General features: G+C 51.9%; 1 long non-coding RNA gene across 1 annotated transcript; it reads left to right on the forward strand.

The window, feature by feature from the left end:
- The first annotated feature begins 4,766 nt into the window (after positions 1-4,766).
- Positions 4,767-10,104, forward strand: LOC129735190 (uncharacterized). Its single transcript, XR_008730606.1, has 3 exons — positions 4,767-4,925; positions 6,185-6,382; positions 8,992-10,104. It is a non-coding gene; the product is annotated as an uncharacterized LOC129735190 (long non-coding RNA).
- The last annotated feature ends 7,309 nt before the right edge of the window (positions 10,105-17,413 follow it).

The raw sequence follows: 17,413 nt of genomic DNA on the forward strand, positions 1-17,413 counted from the left end.
ATAACTCGTGAAGAAAAATCTAAAGATAGCTGCTGTCTTCTGTCCTTAAAAAGCCCTTGGGCAGGAATCTGAAGAGCTCTCTGTAGTAATGCTGTCAGTATCTTTCCCAGAGTAGTGGCATTCCGTCAGCTTACTGGAGACTGAGTTTAGAAGCTTTTAGCTAGGATTTTTCTTGAAATGCAGTCACCGGCCTTGGTTGGAGCTAGAGGTATGTGCAGAATTTGGCTACCACTGGCTAGAAGTGGGGCATTTTGCATGCTGTACAAATTGCCAAATACGTAGTGAAGTTAAATAGACTAAGCTGGCATTTTCAAATGGAGCTTTACTGCCTCCAGGCTAAACCCTGCTTTCCTGACAGTTGATACTGCGCTGTAGCCATTAAGACTCACTTGTTTTGCATCTTACAGCAGCAAGAGTGATTTGCCCTGCAGGTGGATGCTGGGTAGTGAGACATCTGCATGTCCATGTACCAGCAGAGACCAGTAGACACCCCTGAAATCCATCCATAGCTAGGGCAGTCCATGCGATAGAAGTGAGTGGGAACAGACTTACCCTTCCTGCGTGTTTTTACACTACCACAGCAGCAGCCGTTCTGGCTCGTAAGCAGAAACCTTTACACGCCGCCATGCTCTTCGGTTTGCAGCAGCAGTATATCAGCAGCTGAAAGAAGCTTTGACATAAGCGTATGGAGAGGAAAAAACCCCAAACCCAAACAAATTTGGGAGAAAAAAAAATGGTGTGAGTGACTGTTTTGAATTAACTTCATTCATTTCCTTTGTGTTGCGTTTTGTTTTTTAAGGTCCAGGTCTCCCTATGCCAGTTCTTCTCGCTCTAGAAGTTCGCATACCTACTGCAAGTCAAGATCAGGTCCTTCCCACCCTCGCTGCTGCTCTCAATCATCTAGTCATGCCCCCTCTCATTCCTACCCACGATCAGCACCATATCCAAGAAGAGGCAGAGAGAAGAGTCGGGGCTGTCATTCTAGGTCAAGGTCACGTGGTTATCCCCGCTCAAGGTCAAGGTCACATGGCTCTCCCCGCTCGTGCTAGTGGACTCACCCTTTCTCTCGTCTTCCTTAACTGAACATTTTTGGAAAAAATACTGCAGATACAGAATTTAAGTAAAAGCTATTTTATGAAGCATTACAAAAGATGACAGTGTGCACCGCGCCCGTTGCGACTGGACTGCGCCCTTTTTTCCTCTTGGCACTGGTTCTACCAGAGGAAGCCCCGTCAGACAGAGTGAATAAAAGCCAGTTACAAAAGGAACCATCATTAATACCATGGAGGAGTACAACAAGGACAACACTGCGACACCCTGAGATGTCCCCTTCCTGCGCTGTCCCTGCGGTGCAGGCAGCCAAGTGCCACTCGGCAGAGCCCCAGCATCTCCCCCAGGCTGCCTTGGGACAGGAGGGGACAGCAGGTGGGGACAGCCTGGGGGTGACAAGAGGGGACAGCTGGTAGTAACAGGCCTGGGGGGTGAAGGGAGAGACAGCTGGTGTGGACAGCCTGGTGGGTGACAGGAGGGGACAACTGTTGGGGACAGCCTGGGGGTGATGGGAAGGGTCAGTGGCTGGGGACAGCCTGGGTGTGACAGGAGGAAACAGCAAGCAGTGGCAGCCTGGGGGTGACAGGAGGGGACAGCAGGCCGTGGCAGCATGGAGGGTGACAGGAGGGGACAGCAGGCTGTGACAGCATGGGGGGTGACAGGAGAGGACAGCAGGCAGTGGCAGCCTGGGGAGTGACAGGAGGGGACAGCAGGCAGTGGCAGCCTGGAGGGTGACAGGAGGTGACAGCTGGCAGCGGCAGCGTCGGGGGTGACAGGAGGGGACAGCAGGCCATGACAGCCTGCGTGGTGACAGGAGGGGACAACAGGCAGTGGCAGCATGGAGGATGACAGGAGGGGACAGCAGGCAGTGACAGCCTGAGGGGTGACAGGAGGGGACAGCAAGCCGTGACAGCCTGGGGGGTGACAGGGCACGGGGCGGTGATGTGCCCAGGGCTGTTGGGAGAGCCACTACAGGCACAGGGGCTGACAGGTGACACTGGGTGGTGAAGGCCCCAGGGGGTGACAGCAGGGACACCGCAGCCCTGGGGGGTGACAGGGCACGGGGCGGTGACAGGCTGGGGGACAGCAGGGACACCGGCGGCCCAGGCGGGGCTGATGAAGGCCCCTCCCCCAGGGGCGCTGAGTGGCCCCCTGAGCCCCTCTGTCACAATGCGGAGCCGCCTGGGTTGCCATAGCGAGCAGCTTGGCCTGGCAGCGCTGGTGCGAGGAGGGAGCGGAGGCCGAGCCAGGGCCTGTCCCCATCGTCCTCCCACCGGGGCTGCGAGGAGGAGCCGGCGGGCTCAGCCCGCGCTGCTGGCCCCAGCCCCTCGGTGGGCCCTGACCTGCTGTGGGGGCCGCGAGGCCAGCTGCTGCGTGAGGTGCCATCGCGGAGCGGGCACCGCCTGGCCCCGGCCATGTCGTGTGTCCACTACAAGTTCTCCTCCAGGCTGAACTCCGATGTGGTCACCTTTCACGGCCCCCACATCTCCCTGCGCGACCTCAGGCACCAGATCATGGGCCGCGAGAGGCTGGAGGCGACCCACTGCGACCTGCAGGTCACCAACACCCAGACCATGGAAGGTGCGTGGGGGCGGCGGGCGCGGGGACCGGGGACCGGCCGGCTGGCGGCGGCGCAGGCGACCAGTGAGGCGGTTGGGCCACGGCCGGCAGCGGTGACTTGTGCTGGGGCCTCAGAGCTGCTCTTCCGTGGTTGTGCGCTGGCAGCTGCCGTCAGGGCTGTGTGCGCAGCCAGGCACAGCAGCGTACGGGGTCCGTGTGCGACACCGCACGTGGAAGAGGTTTGGTTTCTGGGAACCCTTCTAGGTAAAACGATAAGGGAATGTGGGACAATGCCTTGTCATCACAGACCTGCTGGATTTCTTTGAAAGCCGGCAGAGAAGGCTGAACGTGATAGAAAAGGAGTGGGTGGCTAATTTAAAGGGGAAAAAAAAGTGGGTTTGGTGACTGAAATTTGTCTGAGTTGAAACATGGAATAAGTCCCCCACCCCATCAGAACACTGCGCTCAGGAATTGTTCGTGAACGATTTGTTGTGAATCGTGGAATAGAACCATGGTACACCCCAGACTTGCGAACCCTTATTCCAGGCATGTGTCCTTGTTGGGATTTTCAGGCACCAGGGTTTAAACTGCATAACACGTTTGCAGAACAGGTTTGCAGGTTTGGAGATCCCACGTGTTATGCAAAAACTACCAATCAAGGAAACACATTGCAATATGCAGTTTTGCTTACCCACAAAACAAAATGAATTTTGTGTGAGAAGGAAAAAAAACATGCTACGACCCATCAACACACTCCACCGTTCAATATCCAGCCCCTCAGGGTCCTTTCTGAGCATGTTCAGATGGGAAGATGTACTTTGCACTAACTACTTCCTCAAAATTATTTACATATGCATAAGGCACTTGCACATGTCACTTTGTTCCTGGGGGCCTTTCTTGGGGTCTTTAGAGATCGTTGGTGGTCAACAGCCTGGTGAACTTCAGCTGAACTTTCCTGGGGCACCTGTACTCTACGTGTGGTTATAGAACTTCATTTATTCTCTGTGCTGTATGGTCTTGAAGGCAACGCACCGTTACCCCACTACCCTCATCTATTGGTATAGCCCAGGTGCCTCAGAAAGCTGCCACCCCTTACTGAGCTTACTCAATAAGTCGAGTTAATCACTGCTTTAGCTGCAGCCTCTCCGAGTGATTCTTCATAACTTAATCCTGTCAGCGAGGAGAAGTGTCCAGCTCTGCCACTGAAGGCAGCAGCCTCGAGTCACCAGGCTGCTCCCTACAGGAAGCAATCCCGACTGCCTGGATCTGGCCGCTGAGAGGCTGTATTTAAAAATGAAGTGTTTTCTAGCAAGGGAAACAAGGCTGGAGCACTCATACTCTGGCTGGTGACTCTCCCAGGCAGCTGCATGTTCCCAGTCCCTCAGCAGGACAGGTGTAGCCAGAGCCCTGTCAGAGTCAGCAGAAAAACACGCTGGCCCTATTCCTGCAGGACCTACAGACGCCGGGGCGGCTCCAGGGGGCTCTGTGAGTCGGGGTGCCCGGGGCACCTGCCGGCGCCTCTTTCCCTCCTTGGCTCTCAGCTCACTCCCAGGGCTGCCCCGGCCAGGCCTGACTCCAGCTGCCCCGGGGCCTGGCACAGCGGGGGGCTGGAACCTCCCCACAGAACCCCTGGGCAGCCAGCAGGCAGCAGACACCCCTGTGCCAGCCCAAGGGGCATCCCTCGCCCCACGGCCAGCCACAGGTCCCCTCAGCCGGGCCACAGCCCCAGCACAGGCTGTGCCTGCCCAGCCCAACATGGCTGCCAGGAGGGTGAGGGTGGGAAATGGCAGCTCCCAGCATGCCCCGGGAACAACCTGGCCATGGGGCGGCCCCGGGCCTACAGCTCCCAGCATGCTCTGGGAACAACCGGGCCATGGGGTGGCCCCGGGCCTACAACTCCCAGCATGCCCCGGGAACAACCAGGCCATGGGGTGGCCCTGGGCCTACAGCTCCCAGCATGCCCCGGGACCAACCTGGCCATGGGGCAGCCCCGGGCCTACAGCTCCCAGCATGCCCCAGGACCAACCTGGCCATGGGGCGGCCCCAGGCCTACAGCTGCCAGCACGCCCTGGGAACAACATGGCCATGGGGCAGCCCCGGGCCTACAGCTCCCAGCATGCCCCGGGGCACGCCTTCTCCCAGCAGGCCATGGGACATCGCTGCCCTGCAGTTGGGCCCTGGGGGGACACCAGCCCCCAGCCCGGGCCCTGTAGGCCCCATGGCCCCTTCCCAGGGCTGCCCAAGCACAGGCCCCGGCCCCGGAGCCCCCGTGGGACAGGGACGAGGGGAAGGGAGGCACCAAGCGGCAGGGAGAGGTGGGTCAAGGCGGAGGGGTGGCCGGAGAGGGACAGGAGGCGGCCAGAGGGGCAGGGGGAGCAGGAGGGGCTGGGCAGGGATGGAGAAAGGACAGGGACTGGGCAGAGGGGTGGAGCGGGACAGAGATAGAGGGGCAGGGGGTGCCGCAGAGAATGCAGGATCAGCAGCAGGAGAGAGGGCTAGGGAGTGGAGCGGAGGGGCGGGAAGGGGGACAGAGGCACAGACCAGCACAGGCAGGGCGAGGGGACAGGATGAGCAGGCTGTGGCCTTGGCAGTGGGCGGCAAAGCTGCTTCTGTGGGTCTTTCCTTTCCCCCTCTGCCCTTATCCCCTCCCCACCCTTCCCCTCGGTGAGGCTGTGTCTGTGGTGTGCCTGCTCTGGTGAAAGGAGCTCCTGCACCAGCCTGAGGGCAAAAGAAGAGGGGCAAGGAGCAAGCTGTCCCAGTCCTTAGTTTGCAGGTTTAATGTATCGGCCCTGTTCAGAAAACACAGCGTGTCTGTGTGTCAGTGGTGCCGGCAGATTTTTATTCTTTATAGCAATTTTTTTAAATACCGGGCTTCGTGCAGAAGGTTCACACGGTGCTGTGCTTGTAGTAAACACAATTGCTTTTATGCATGCTGCATTCTGGAGGTGGCAAGTGCCAGGTTAGAGATGAAGATGGAAATGAAAGCAAGTGACGCACACGCATGGTGAGCCTGCCACAAGCATGCTGTGTATTGACCTGGGAGAACGCTGCAGGGACTCTCAGAAGTCAAGGTTTTCAGTGCTGTTTCTGTGTTTGATACCCAAGGGATGGTTTCCCTCTGCATGCGTTTCTGGGCAGGCATGTGCATGGACCATAGGTGTGTCTCTATGGTGCGGTAAGTGGGACTGCTGGTAGCTTTTCATTTCATTCCAACTCAAAAGTAAAGAAAGATTGTACCTGCAAAAGAATTCAAACGGCCGTCTTTGTTTCCCAGAGTGAGCATACAAGCATGGGGGAGCGGTTTACAGGTTCAGAACTTCAGCCAGCTCTGGATGGTAAACCCTCAGGAGAGGAAAGAGAAGCCCCACTTTTTTAACTTCAGCTCTGCTTCCCTTAATGTGTCTTCTTGTTAGATTGTGTCGGTAGTCAGATTAAAAGCACATGATTAAACTGTGCTTCTTTATGAAGATATTTGAGGGTAATTTACTGTCTTCAATCCTCTTACGAGTGGGGCACTTTGTTGCCCTGTGGGCAGTACAGTGTCGTGACTGGTAATTTTCCTTTTCTTGCCTAGTGTACGGATGCATTTATGAAGGCAAGTGTTGGGTCTTATTGGCGCCGCACAAGAAACCAACGTGTGAAACCCAGACATTCACTGTTAGAAACAGGAAGAAGCTGTGGGCCCTTGCTTCAGATTCTGCAAAAGATGTACCAAGGCTGAGGAAATTGGCAAAAAGGGAAGAAATGCCGTAGCATAACTTTGGGATGGCAGGTGAGGTTTCCATCAGTCTTCCTCAAACGTAGCAGCCTCATTTGGTTTGCGGATGTGGTGTTGAACTCAAACTGCGAGACTAGTTTCCTTTATTGTGGGTGGTACTGTAGCACACGTACCTTTCATGTCCCAAGTGAAGTTGCCAAGGCTCTAGTTAAACTTCTGCAGAACCACCTCAAATTTTCCATAGTGCGTGATTTCCTTCAACAGTCAAGTCCAGGTCTGTGGCATACAATAACCCCTACCCCATTTGGGATCTGGATGTGGTTGATTTTTAATTCAGACTTATCTGCTGTTAGAGATGTTCGGGTTTTGGTCCAAATAGGGAAATGCTGATTGTTTCATTCTTTTGCTTTTTCATAGTGTTGTTCCATGTTTAGTCATTTGTTCCTTACAAAAATAATGTATGGGTGACTATGGAGCTGGAGGTGTTTACGTTCTTGTGGCTGAATGTAGCAGTGGAGCTATCTTGCTGTATTTAAATCAAGAGGAGCATAATGTAACTTCACTTAAAATCTGGTCTTGGTAGGCAGATCCTACCCTGATAAGCATTTAAAACAAAACAAAAAAAAAAATCAAAAAAAATCAAATCTGTGACAAGGTATAGGTGGAGCACCTGAACGGGTGCAAGGCAGCAATTCTCTTGCTGATATCCACACATTGCAGAACTGTTGCCATCATGACCTTGAAATAGTGAGCCGTTAATGTTAACTACTAGCAGCTTGTGAACCTAACACCTAAAGGTAGAAAATAATTTCCCACTGCCACCTTTTTTTAATTTTCTTTTATGTTTTAAAGTTTCTGATTTGATACTTTCTGATGTATTTGAAACCTGTGTCATATCCTACGAAGTTTGTGACAAGTGTGTGGCAGATGGGACTTTTCTGCTTGGAGAGGTAGTGAGATGGAGAGTGGAGAATGGTTTTATGGCACAAGTGTAGAAGTATAAAAAGAGATTAAGAGGCTTGTGTACCTTGCTGCCAGTTCAGTGGCATGAGAATTCCTGTAATAACAAATTCCTTCTGGCTCTGAAGGAATGAACGTGCCAGCCTGCTGAGTTTCCAACCAGAGCAACACTAGCAACGGATGTCGTTCCCAAATGGTGAGGTGGTTGTAAGCTTCATCAGTAGTAGAAGCTGTGGAGAAAGTCACGAATCATCTGCCGTTCTGCAAGTCAAGTGCTTGGCTCTTTTGTCACTAGTGTTGATTTAAGGGTGCATTGCTTATAAATAGCACTTGACCTTTGTAATTCTTCATACTGCTAAGTTCTGGGTGCCATCAGAGAACCACTGTGCTGTGAAGGCCCTGTAAACATACGGCGATGTTTGTGTTTATCCATTTTGTCTTCCCTTAGATGATGTTATTTTGTCATTTGAAACCTTAGTGGCAGGATTTGGGGCTTTATCCTGATCAGGCATCTAAGGGCCAGCTCTCGGCTGCAGCTGCAGCATAAGTATTCAGGTGGTTTGAGCACCAAATGAAACTTCCACTTGGCTGTCATTTTGGCTTTTCCCTTCCTCTTAATTTTCATATTTTAATTAAGAGTTTTAAGTATTTGGCTTCCTTACAGAAAAAAACCCCAGTGCTATCCTTGTCCTGTTATGATAAGGCCCTAATCTGGAGGGCAGAAAGCTGAGACCACCAGGAAGATGTTGAGAGGAAGGGGAAGAATGTTAGAGCCATGAGTTGGGTGTTCTGAGATCTGAGGAGATGGAAAAGGTGCCTCCCAGGTAGCTAAAGGGAAGTACAGGAGAGCAGCTGGGAGCCAGAAGTGTGGTGTGGGCATATGGAAGTGCTACGCTGTGGTGTGTTAGGCAAATTATTTTTAGGAACCTTCACGTTTGTTGTCATTTCCCAGGCTCCTGAGGTGCAGGAATGCTGGAGGCAAGAAGCTGCCAGCATCAACTACGTGGAGAATGAACACTTCTATCTCCATTTCACTTTCCTCACTTCTGTGTTGCGGTGGCAGGGCAGTACAGACCCTGACCCGGACCCGGACCCTGACCCTGACCCTGCGAGTACGCAGGCAGCTTGTGTGGCCAGTGCCGGTGTGGTTCTGGCACAGAGGATCAAGCTCTTCATGCTTCAGAGCTGTCAGGCTGACACTCTTCAGCACTCAATGAAGCTCTAAATTACAGCTGAAGGAAGACAGAAGTTTTGCTTCAGAGCTTGATAATGTCATTCTGATCCATCCTTTTGCTTGTTCAGTGGCTACAGAAGGGAACCACTGCCTTGGTAGGAGCATCCATTGAGTTCTTCATGTGTGATATTAGAGGATCATTGTGTCTGTTTATGCATGAGACCATTACAGTAGGTGTTTTGAAGATGTTCACGTGTGGTACATAAAACCTTTGCCAGTAAAACAGTAAATCCACGCAGTGGGGTCTAAAGCACACAGATCCAGTGCGATCCTCCAAAGAGCTTTGAAAGTGTCTCCCCAAGGGTACAGACCTGGCTGTTAGTGATTCTGTTGAACTGCCTTTTATAGCAGGTTGCTTGGAGAAGTTGCTATGTCTGAAGTCATCTTCTGGGGGCCGAATGCTGCAAATGGTAGAATGTTTAAGGAAGCAAATGAATAACCTTCAGACTTGATTTTACTCTTTTAACAGATTGTACACAAATGGGAGGCCTGAGCAGGCTGCATTTAGCAGGGGAACATGACCTGACTGCACAGGAGGCAAGGAACTCTCTTCTCTCGCTGACCATGAGCCCTCAGTTTCAAGGCAGATGTGAAGAGGAATATTTGACCCGTGGGAAATGCAACTTCAGATACGTAACCCAGGTGGGACTGCCATGTGAGCCCTGTGATAGGAGCCGTGTATCCCAACCATGAACGTAGAGGTTGGGCCCAGTTTTTAGCTTGGTTCAGTATGAACTCTGCTGACTGATTCTGTGATCAAGAGCAGGCAAGTCTGCCCCCTGAGAGGATGTTGTCGTGGGTGGAAGGGTTGAAGTGCAGTGACTGAATCAACAAACAGGTGGTTTGAAAAGTCTTTTGGGCGAGGATCTGGTACGCTGGTGTAATGCCTTTTCCCTTTACAAAGGTGTCCAGTAAACACAAGTGTTCCTGCATGTGTCCAGTAGCGCAGAGACCTCTGTACTTTCTTTGAACTGATTGTTGTGTAAGATCTGGGGGTTTGGGGACAGTTCTGAAAATTGTTCAAAAGGTGTCTTGAATGTTGGGTGAAATGGGTCATCACTTCCATAAACCTCTAGCCTGTAAAGAAGAGCCATGGATGTAAGGAGATTTTCTTTTTTTCTCTTTTTATTGTTACTGGGAGGAAAAGCAGTGATTAACTATTGGCCTGTGATACCCCCAGGTGCAGACTGTGCAGTGCATTTGAGGTGGATCACTCCTGTACTGCCAGGACTGAGCCCAGACTCCTCAATGCTTTGCACACTGGCACTGGAAGTCCTTGTGCAGCTGTGGGTACTGGCTTTCTGTGCTGCAGTGTGAAAAACACAAAACACTGGGGTTAAGGTTTGCAGAGAAGTGGGAAAAAGTTGATTATTTTGTGCTAGGAAGGGAATGTCCTGTAGTTTTCAAACTTTGCACCTCTCCACTTGGCATTTAAAACTGCTTTTAACTCTGCTGCTATGTTTCAACGAGAGGGAAGGTGTCTGGTTGTCACAGATGATGTGTCCCATCAAGAAGGATCTTTCCCTTCTGAGTTGAGCTTTCTTTGCTTGACGTGGAAAGTGCCTTAACCTGAACGATTTCAGATGGCAGTGAAGGAATTACATCGACATGGGGATTTAGAGACAAATCCAAACGTATGTCGTCTTACATTTCAGTATATGATTTTTTAAAATCAGGATTTGCTGGGTTTTGAGCAGCAGACCCATTTTGCATGTGCCTACATAAACCCCATTTTTATGGATAGATGCATGCAGTATGTTTCGTGATGTGATACTTAATTACATATAAGCTGTTCTATGCTGTGCTTTTCTGGGATTGTCGTAGTCCTTTGAAACGCAGCCCTGCGCATCAAAGGGGCAAGCTGTGTCATCTGCTTTCCCCCACAACACAGAGCAATGTAACTGTCATAAATACAGGCTGAGCAAAACTAGTTGAGAGATTTGTGGGCTACTGTTAGCATCACAGTGGGCCAGGAATTAGCCCATGCTTACTAATAAGTTCCTGTATTTTAATTGTCCTATGCCACCTGAGAGGCAGGACAGTGTCAGGACACTTTCCCAGGGAATAAAACTGGACATGTTTGCTTCTCTCCGAGGGTCCCCTATGTACAAAGCATCCTTCAGCACAATCTGGGTGCTTGGTGTTCTCAAAAGGACCCAAAGGGATGAAGTTCACTCCTCCTGCCTGTGTGACAGCAGGAATTATGTCTGCAGCTGTGCTTCTGCGCACTTCGAAACTGCCTCCATTTCTTTGCTTAGCCAACCAGAGAAAAAAGCCAAAAAACCCTAAGCTGAGTTGGCAACAGTGTCTTGCTGTCCTCTCTGAAGGAAGTAATTTACCATCATCTCGCAGCTTGTCAAACGTGCACCAAGTGTGAAGAAGAACATGACGTGCACTGTCCTAAGCTCTCAGCAGGTCAGGTTTTGCTGTCCTCTGGAAACTGTCTAGCTCCTCAGTTTTTCTCCACAAAGGACACATTGTTTGGAGTAGTGATGAGGTGGCCCCCCAGATGCCCCAGCTTTATTTCTAAGTCCTATTGAAGTATTTTGCCTCCTGAAGAGACTGTGTTCCTCATGAGGAACGGTTACTTCGAAATAAAGTGACCCCCTTTCCGTCTAAAGGGATGGAGCTTGAGACTGTGGAGGTGGAGGTGCTTGGTGAGGGAGGCAGTCAGGCAGGGCCAGTCTGGGGTGCCCAGCTGCGCAGGGCAGTGATGGCACCCGTGTGCCTGGCGAATGCTTCTCTCGCAGTGTCGCAGGGAGAAGGTGTGAGGGTGCTGGGAGAGAGCTGGCGCCCCTGGGAATGACAGCAGCTAAAGGTGAGGGCTGGCTGCGTGGGCAGCAAAGGGTGAGCCAGCCATTCCCTTTGCAAATGCAGTGGAGAGGGAGGGAGCCCCTCCATCAGCACAGCAACGTCTGCTGGGGCAGGGCCAGAGGCACCGGCACCCAGGGCAGGGCTGGCAGGGCGTCTGAGAGAGCCACTCCGCCACCGCCTTGCTTACTGACCTTGTGGGGAAATCGCTTTGGGGGCAGCGATTAAAAAGTGCGTGCAAAGTTTTTAGGTCCAATTGGAACACTGAGAAGGGGTTCGGGGCCTTTCTCAGAGCGCCGCACGTTGCATAGTCATGTGTCATACACAGGTTTGGTGGCTGGTTTCTCGCTTCTAATGCAAACGCGTACGCATCCTCAGTAGCACTGCTGAAGTGTTTTACGGACTACGCATGCTCCCCAAGTGGGATTTTGGCCTCTTTGGGGCAGAACTATTTCAGTTAGAGGTCCCCATCTCCCACTGCCACCATTATCTTTGTCCTATTTTAAACTCATTTTCTGTTGATGTCAGTGGATCCCAAGACCTGATCAGCTTGTGTTCTCTTGCAGCCAGAACTTTCCTCATTGGAAGTCTTCTTCCTGCGCAACTTAGATAACGGTGCTCTTTTCACTACCTGCTCTTTGTTTCTCACCCCTGCCAAGGCTGCCTCCCTTGATGGGAAGTCCCTTCATTTGTAAATACTTTAGAGAGTGGGTCAGCTCGGTGGAGGTGTCACCTCGACAGAGGAGAAGGTGGAGCGTCAGATCTCTGCATGTGGCATGGGCTGCATTAACCCTCATCTCCCACTGCGTGAATGACCGCAGGCAGAGGCACTGTGCAAGGAACATCAAACCTTTAATGAATTAAGAAAGACAGATCTGGGAGAGGGCCGGGGCTGCAGTGGGCAGGTGCAGGTCACACGTCAGAGGGATCTGTGCTCCACACCTTCTCTATCAATATATCAACGGCGACTGGGGCAGCGTGGAGCACCTTGTCTCCTGGTGTTCCTCAGGGTTCTGGCTCGCTTGCTGGGCACGTAGTCGCTATTGGATGGCCTCTGCTTGCTGCTGCCCCCCTGCTCCCCACTACAGCCCACTGCCGTGGCATCCCTGTGTGGCTTCCCCTCGCAGAGGGTTTTGGAGCTTTTTGCCACCGGGCACACCACCATCTTCTTCCTCTTCTTGGGTGGCATGCTGCCCCATGGGGACATCTCTGGCATCCCGAGGGTGTCAGCCAATGTGGGGCGCTTGGCCTGTTTACCAGCAGCCTTGCCTGATCTGGGCACCACCCGGCAGGAGGAGATGCCCGGTGGTGGTGGCAAGTGGGTCAGAATGACCCGGGGCTGCCTCCGCAGCACCTCCTCCACCAGCTGGGCCATGCGGGGCGGATGATGCTGGGGTGCAGTCGGGGGGCTGGCCAGGGGACTATTCAGCAGGATCTGCTGAGGACCCTCTGGGAGACCCTTGTGGGCACCCTCTGAGCATCCCTTCAAGGGGCTCTCCTCTGAAGTGTCCATAGGACCCTCCTGAGAGGGCTCCATGGGGCTCTCTGGCAGCCGGGTGGGGAAGACCGCTGCCAGCCCACCCTGCTTGCCTTTGGCGTCCAGCAGGGGGGATGTTGCCACCCTCTGCCAGGAGGGGTTGGTGTCCTCCTGCATTGCGGCCACCACTTGGTCCTTGGGACAGTTGCCCTCCATCATGCACTCCAAGAGGTCAGAGATCCTGTTGAGGGTGGTGGTCAAGACAGGGACATCAGGGACACCACGGTCGGTGTCCTCGCTGCCCCCCAGCCCTGCCACCAGCGATTGCTCCTTGGAGCAGCCGCCCTTTGCCATGTACTCTGAGAACTCCGGGAACTTGTTGAGGAGGGTGGTCAAGCAGGAGCCGCTGAGAACTTCAGGGAGCTCCAGGATGCTGTCGAGCCAGGCGAGCGGGTCGCTGCTGTCCACGGTGGACGAATGCTCATCCTGAAACTGCAGATTGTCCTCTGCCAGCTCAGGGAAGGCCTCGTTGAAGGCATCTGGCCCCAGCTCGGGCAGGTCCAGGAGATTCTCTGGGCTTGGCGGGGTGGTCACCACTTCTGAAAAAGCAAACGAAGCCAAGCCACCCCCAGGGTGATGCAAGCCTTCCTTGGTGCAGGTCACCCCCTATGGGCTCTGCCACCCTGCAGACCTCACCTTGGTGCTTGGTCCTGCTTCTGCCAGAGAGCATATCCAGGGCGGGCTGGCAGGGGGTGTCAGCAGGGACGCCATCCTCACTGGCCACCACGTCGTTGTTAAAGGCCTCCAACAGCTTCTGGGCGCTGCCAGGATGGGTGCGGAGCACAGGGGAGACCTGCACGCAGTGCTGAGCCGCAGGGTGTTGGGGTGGCAGGGGCCCAGCATGGGCAGGGACATTCAGCACAGTGCAGCCCGTAGGGTAGAGGGGCTGTCCCTGGCCCACGTCCCATGGGCCCAGCCCCGCTGGCTGGTGGGGCAAAGTGTCCCCATCACCACTTGCTGTCCCTGGCCATAGGCAGGGGGACAAGGAGCAGGCAGCGGGGGCAGCTGCACACCGCTGGGGGGCAGCTGCACACCGCTGGGGAGCTGCAGCACGTGTGGCAGCTGCACGACCTGCCCCGAGTCCCCCAGGGGGCCCTGCACCCCCTGCCAGGTTGCCAGGGCGGGCTGGTGGGTGACAATGTGGAGCTGGGAAGGCCGAACGGTGATCAGCAGCCCCGGGACAGAGGGCAGCACACCAGAAGTGACCGGTGGCGGCATGGTCAGGGTGGTGAAGCTCATGCTGGGCACCTCTGGTCCTGTCGGCAGCTGGAGGGGGAACCTCTCTGTGGGCAGAAGCGAAGGGGGGTGATGGGGTGAGATGCTGGCCGGCACAGCTGGTTGGGGGTTACCCGAAGGGCAGGAGCACCACGAGGAGCGTGCTGCTCTGTGCTGCGGCAGTTGGCCAGTGTGGCATTTGTTGGGGCAGTGTTCTGGGGTTCCATCTCCATGGCGATCATTATGCCAGCACCTGCGTCAGCCAGCGTTGTGACAGTTTGACTTTTAATGACAGAACAACTTCCCAACTCAATGGTTTCCCATCCTGCTGATGCCTTCCTGCCCTCAGCGCTGATTTCCCACCCCCACCATAGTTTCCCATCACAACTGTTTTTTGGGTTGGGAGTTGAGTTTCATGTCAAAGGGGAGTTTTCACCTAAATTTCTGTTGATGTCAGTGGATCCCAAGACCTGGTCAGCTTGTATTCTCTTGCAGCCAGAACTTCCCTCATTTGAAGGCTTCTTTCTGCCTTCTTTCAGCCAGGGCAGGGCTGGGAGGGAGTTTGAGAGAGCCACTCCTCCACTGCCTTGCTTAGGGACCCTGTGGGGAAATTGCTTTGGGGTGGGGGCAATTCGAGAAAAGTGGGACCTCAGAGAAGCATAGTATTACAGGAAGCTTTTTAGGGTAAGAGACAGCTATCGCTTTCAGGATGGCTGGCATTCACCATCCTAAATGTGTGCTGCCACGGCTCCCTAAGCAGCGCAGCCTGCAACCTCAGCACGTGCTGACAGGAGTAACGGGGGCTGGAGCGGAGTGGAGAGCCCGCGGCCAGGCCCTGTTATGCTCCTGCAGGAAGGGGAACTTGACGGTACCACAGAGCTGATGAGATGTCCACTGCCATGATTTTCCCTTTTATAACAAATTCTACCAGGGACGAGCAATGACGGAAAAGGCAGGAATATGGTTACGCCAGTACTTCACAGTCCCTTGAACTTGTTGTAGTTCCAGCGTACTGGATGGGTTGTGCCCAGATTCTTTCTTTTCCAGTGTGTCTGGTGGAAGAGAGGCAGCTCCTGCAACCCACCAGACTCCTTGGAATTTAGCTTCTCGTGCTGGCCCTTGGCACTTTGACTCTGGGACTTCCAGTCCCAACTTGATTAGTGTTGCCCAAATGGTTTTCATTGCATCTGTAATGCTTTCTGGCCCTTCTGCCCTGCTGAGGATGCCATCGATGTATCGATAGACTGTGAGGCCAGGTGGAATGGTGATCTGTGCTAAGGCTGTGGCCAGAGCATTGTGAGCGATAGTGGGGCAGTGTTCGTATCCTTGCGGAAAACTGTTTGAAAACATACTGAGTCCCGCTCCAGGCAAAGGCAAACCGGGCTTTTTCTTGTGCGTGGAGCAGAATCACGAGGAATACATCTCTAACATGTAAAGCATCTAAAGCTAACCTAACATCTATGCTAACCCTAATGTCCCACAAGAATCACTGCGTTACTGACAATGAAGGGAGAGGAAACAGCACTGTGAGAACGAAAATATCCCACTAAGTCAATTTTTTTGTCTACCTATACAGCAGAAGTGTTCTTTCATGTTAAAGTCAGAGTATGTTCTGATTTGCACTGCCCCACTAAATGGTTTTATGCTGGAAAGGTTTACTAAGAAATAATTGTTAGTGTTCTTCCTGGTTATGCACCCACATCTTATAATGAAAAAATTAGATGATAACGTCTTTGCTGTGCTACACTGTTCTATAACTGAGAGTTAGGTTGTGTTTCATTTTAAGCATTCTCAAAAAAATACGGATAGTTACAGCTTTTACTAACAGCACTGCGGCAAATGTGAATTCACAGGTGGGCTTTTAAGCCTCACCTCAGCATGTTTGGTGTAGGAACAAACATTACAAGTACTCTAGTATTTTTGCCAATGCTTTCCTGCACAAATTGTATTAAAAGCATAGATTCTTCTGGTCTTCCATGCAGAAAGTATGGTGAGAATAAATCTGATATTAAAATGACTTCTTCAGATGTCAGAGGTTTATTTAGAAATATCCACTACCTGTATTTTTTCTTATATACTTGCAGCGGGTCGTAACAACCTGCAGAGAAGATATGCAAAGTATGTCATCCCTATTATTTCCATTCCTGGGTTATGATAGAATTTGGCACAGAATATTAGATCAGTTGCAAAAAGTAGTGCTGGGCCACGCATATTCGGATTGATCCATGATCCCAGGTAGCTGTATGGGATTTGGTAATTTTCTTTAGTAAGTAAAGGAAAACTGCATGTATTATAGAAATGAGAATTTAGTGAGACAAAGGGCAGGTCCAGTTCCTTTTCGACTACTACACAGAGATATTCTAACACATCAAATGAAAAGAATTTCTAAAGAACTAGACCTTTCTGAGCTGGAGAAGAGGTAGATGAAATAGAAAACATAGAACTAAAATCTGCAGCAAAATATTGCCTCTAAAGGAAGATGTGTTGGGGTTTTTTCTTTCACGGAAACAAATGAACAATTACTCTGCGATTCTCCAGACTGGAAATTTGCAAAAAGCTGTGTAGTGTGGTTTTCAGTAGTATAAAAAGCAAAAGCTCTTCAGGGTTTCAAGTACACCTTTGCAACAGCTGTGAAAAAAATGCAAGCATGCAGATTGTTCCATTGTATGAAAACACCTTCATTTACTACTTATTTGTCATACAGGGAATAAACTAGCTGTGACGACTGTTGGAAAGTTTTAGGTGAATAAAAAAATCCTCCAAACCAGGAAAAATACTGTGCTATCAGGTAGCTGCAGCTTTGCTGTGTGAGCTTAATATTCACGTAGAGACTTTTTCTAAATGTGTCACTTAAGGCAGGGATGGCTTCTAATTCTAAAAAGTCATATGCCTAGAGCAGTCACTCATGTGCCACATACAGGATTTTTATGCTAACACTATTAAAAAATTTCCCTAGAAAATTTTCCACCTCCTTCGAGTAAATACAACCGATGTCCCTAACTGTCTCAGTTTCCTATTCCACCATAGGTTGCTGTATTTCAAAGACAAAGTTAACCAACGGCTGGTTACTAACCGAGGGCTCAAACCAATTTTTGCAGCAGTCAGGTAGAGAGTGGCCATTTGGTCTGGACCCACTGAAGTGCCAATGTAAATACAAACAAAATAAGGTCTATCAAACTTTAGATTCTCTAGCAAAACAACGGAAAGGATATGAAGAACTACGTCTTGTCTACTGTCTGTTTCCCATACGTGTTGTGATCGGCTCCCTGGAAAACAAGAGGCTGGACTGGTCCTGGCTGTGCCCATGAGCTTGCCAGCTGAGTGCTAG

Source organism: Falco cherrug, unplaced genomic scaffold (genome assembly GCF_023634085.1).
Source record: "Falco cherrug isolate bFalChe1 unplaced genomic scaffold, bFalChe1.pri scaffold_49, whole genome shotgun sequence".
Taxonomy (NCBI): domain Eukaryota; kingdom Metazoa; phylum Chordata; class Aves; order Falconiformes; family Falconidae; genus Falco; species Falco cherrug.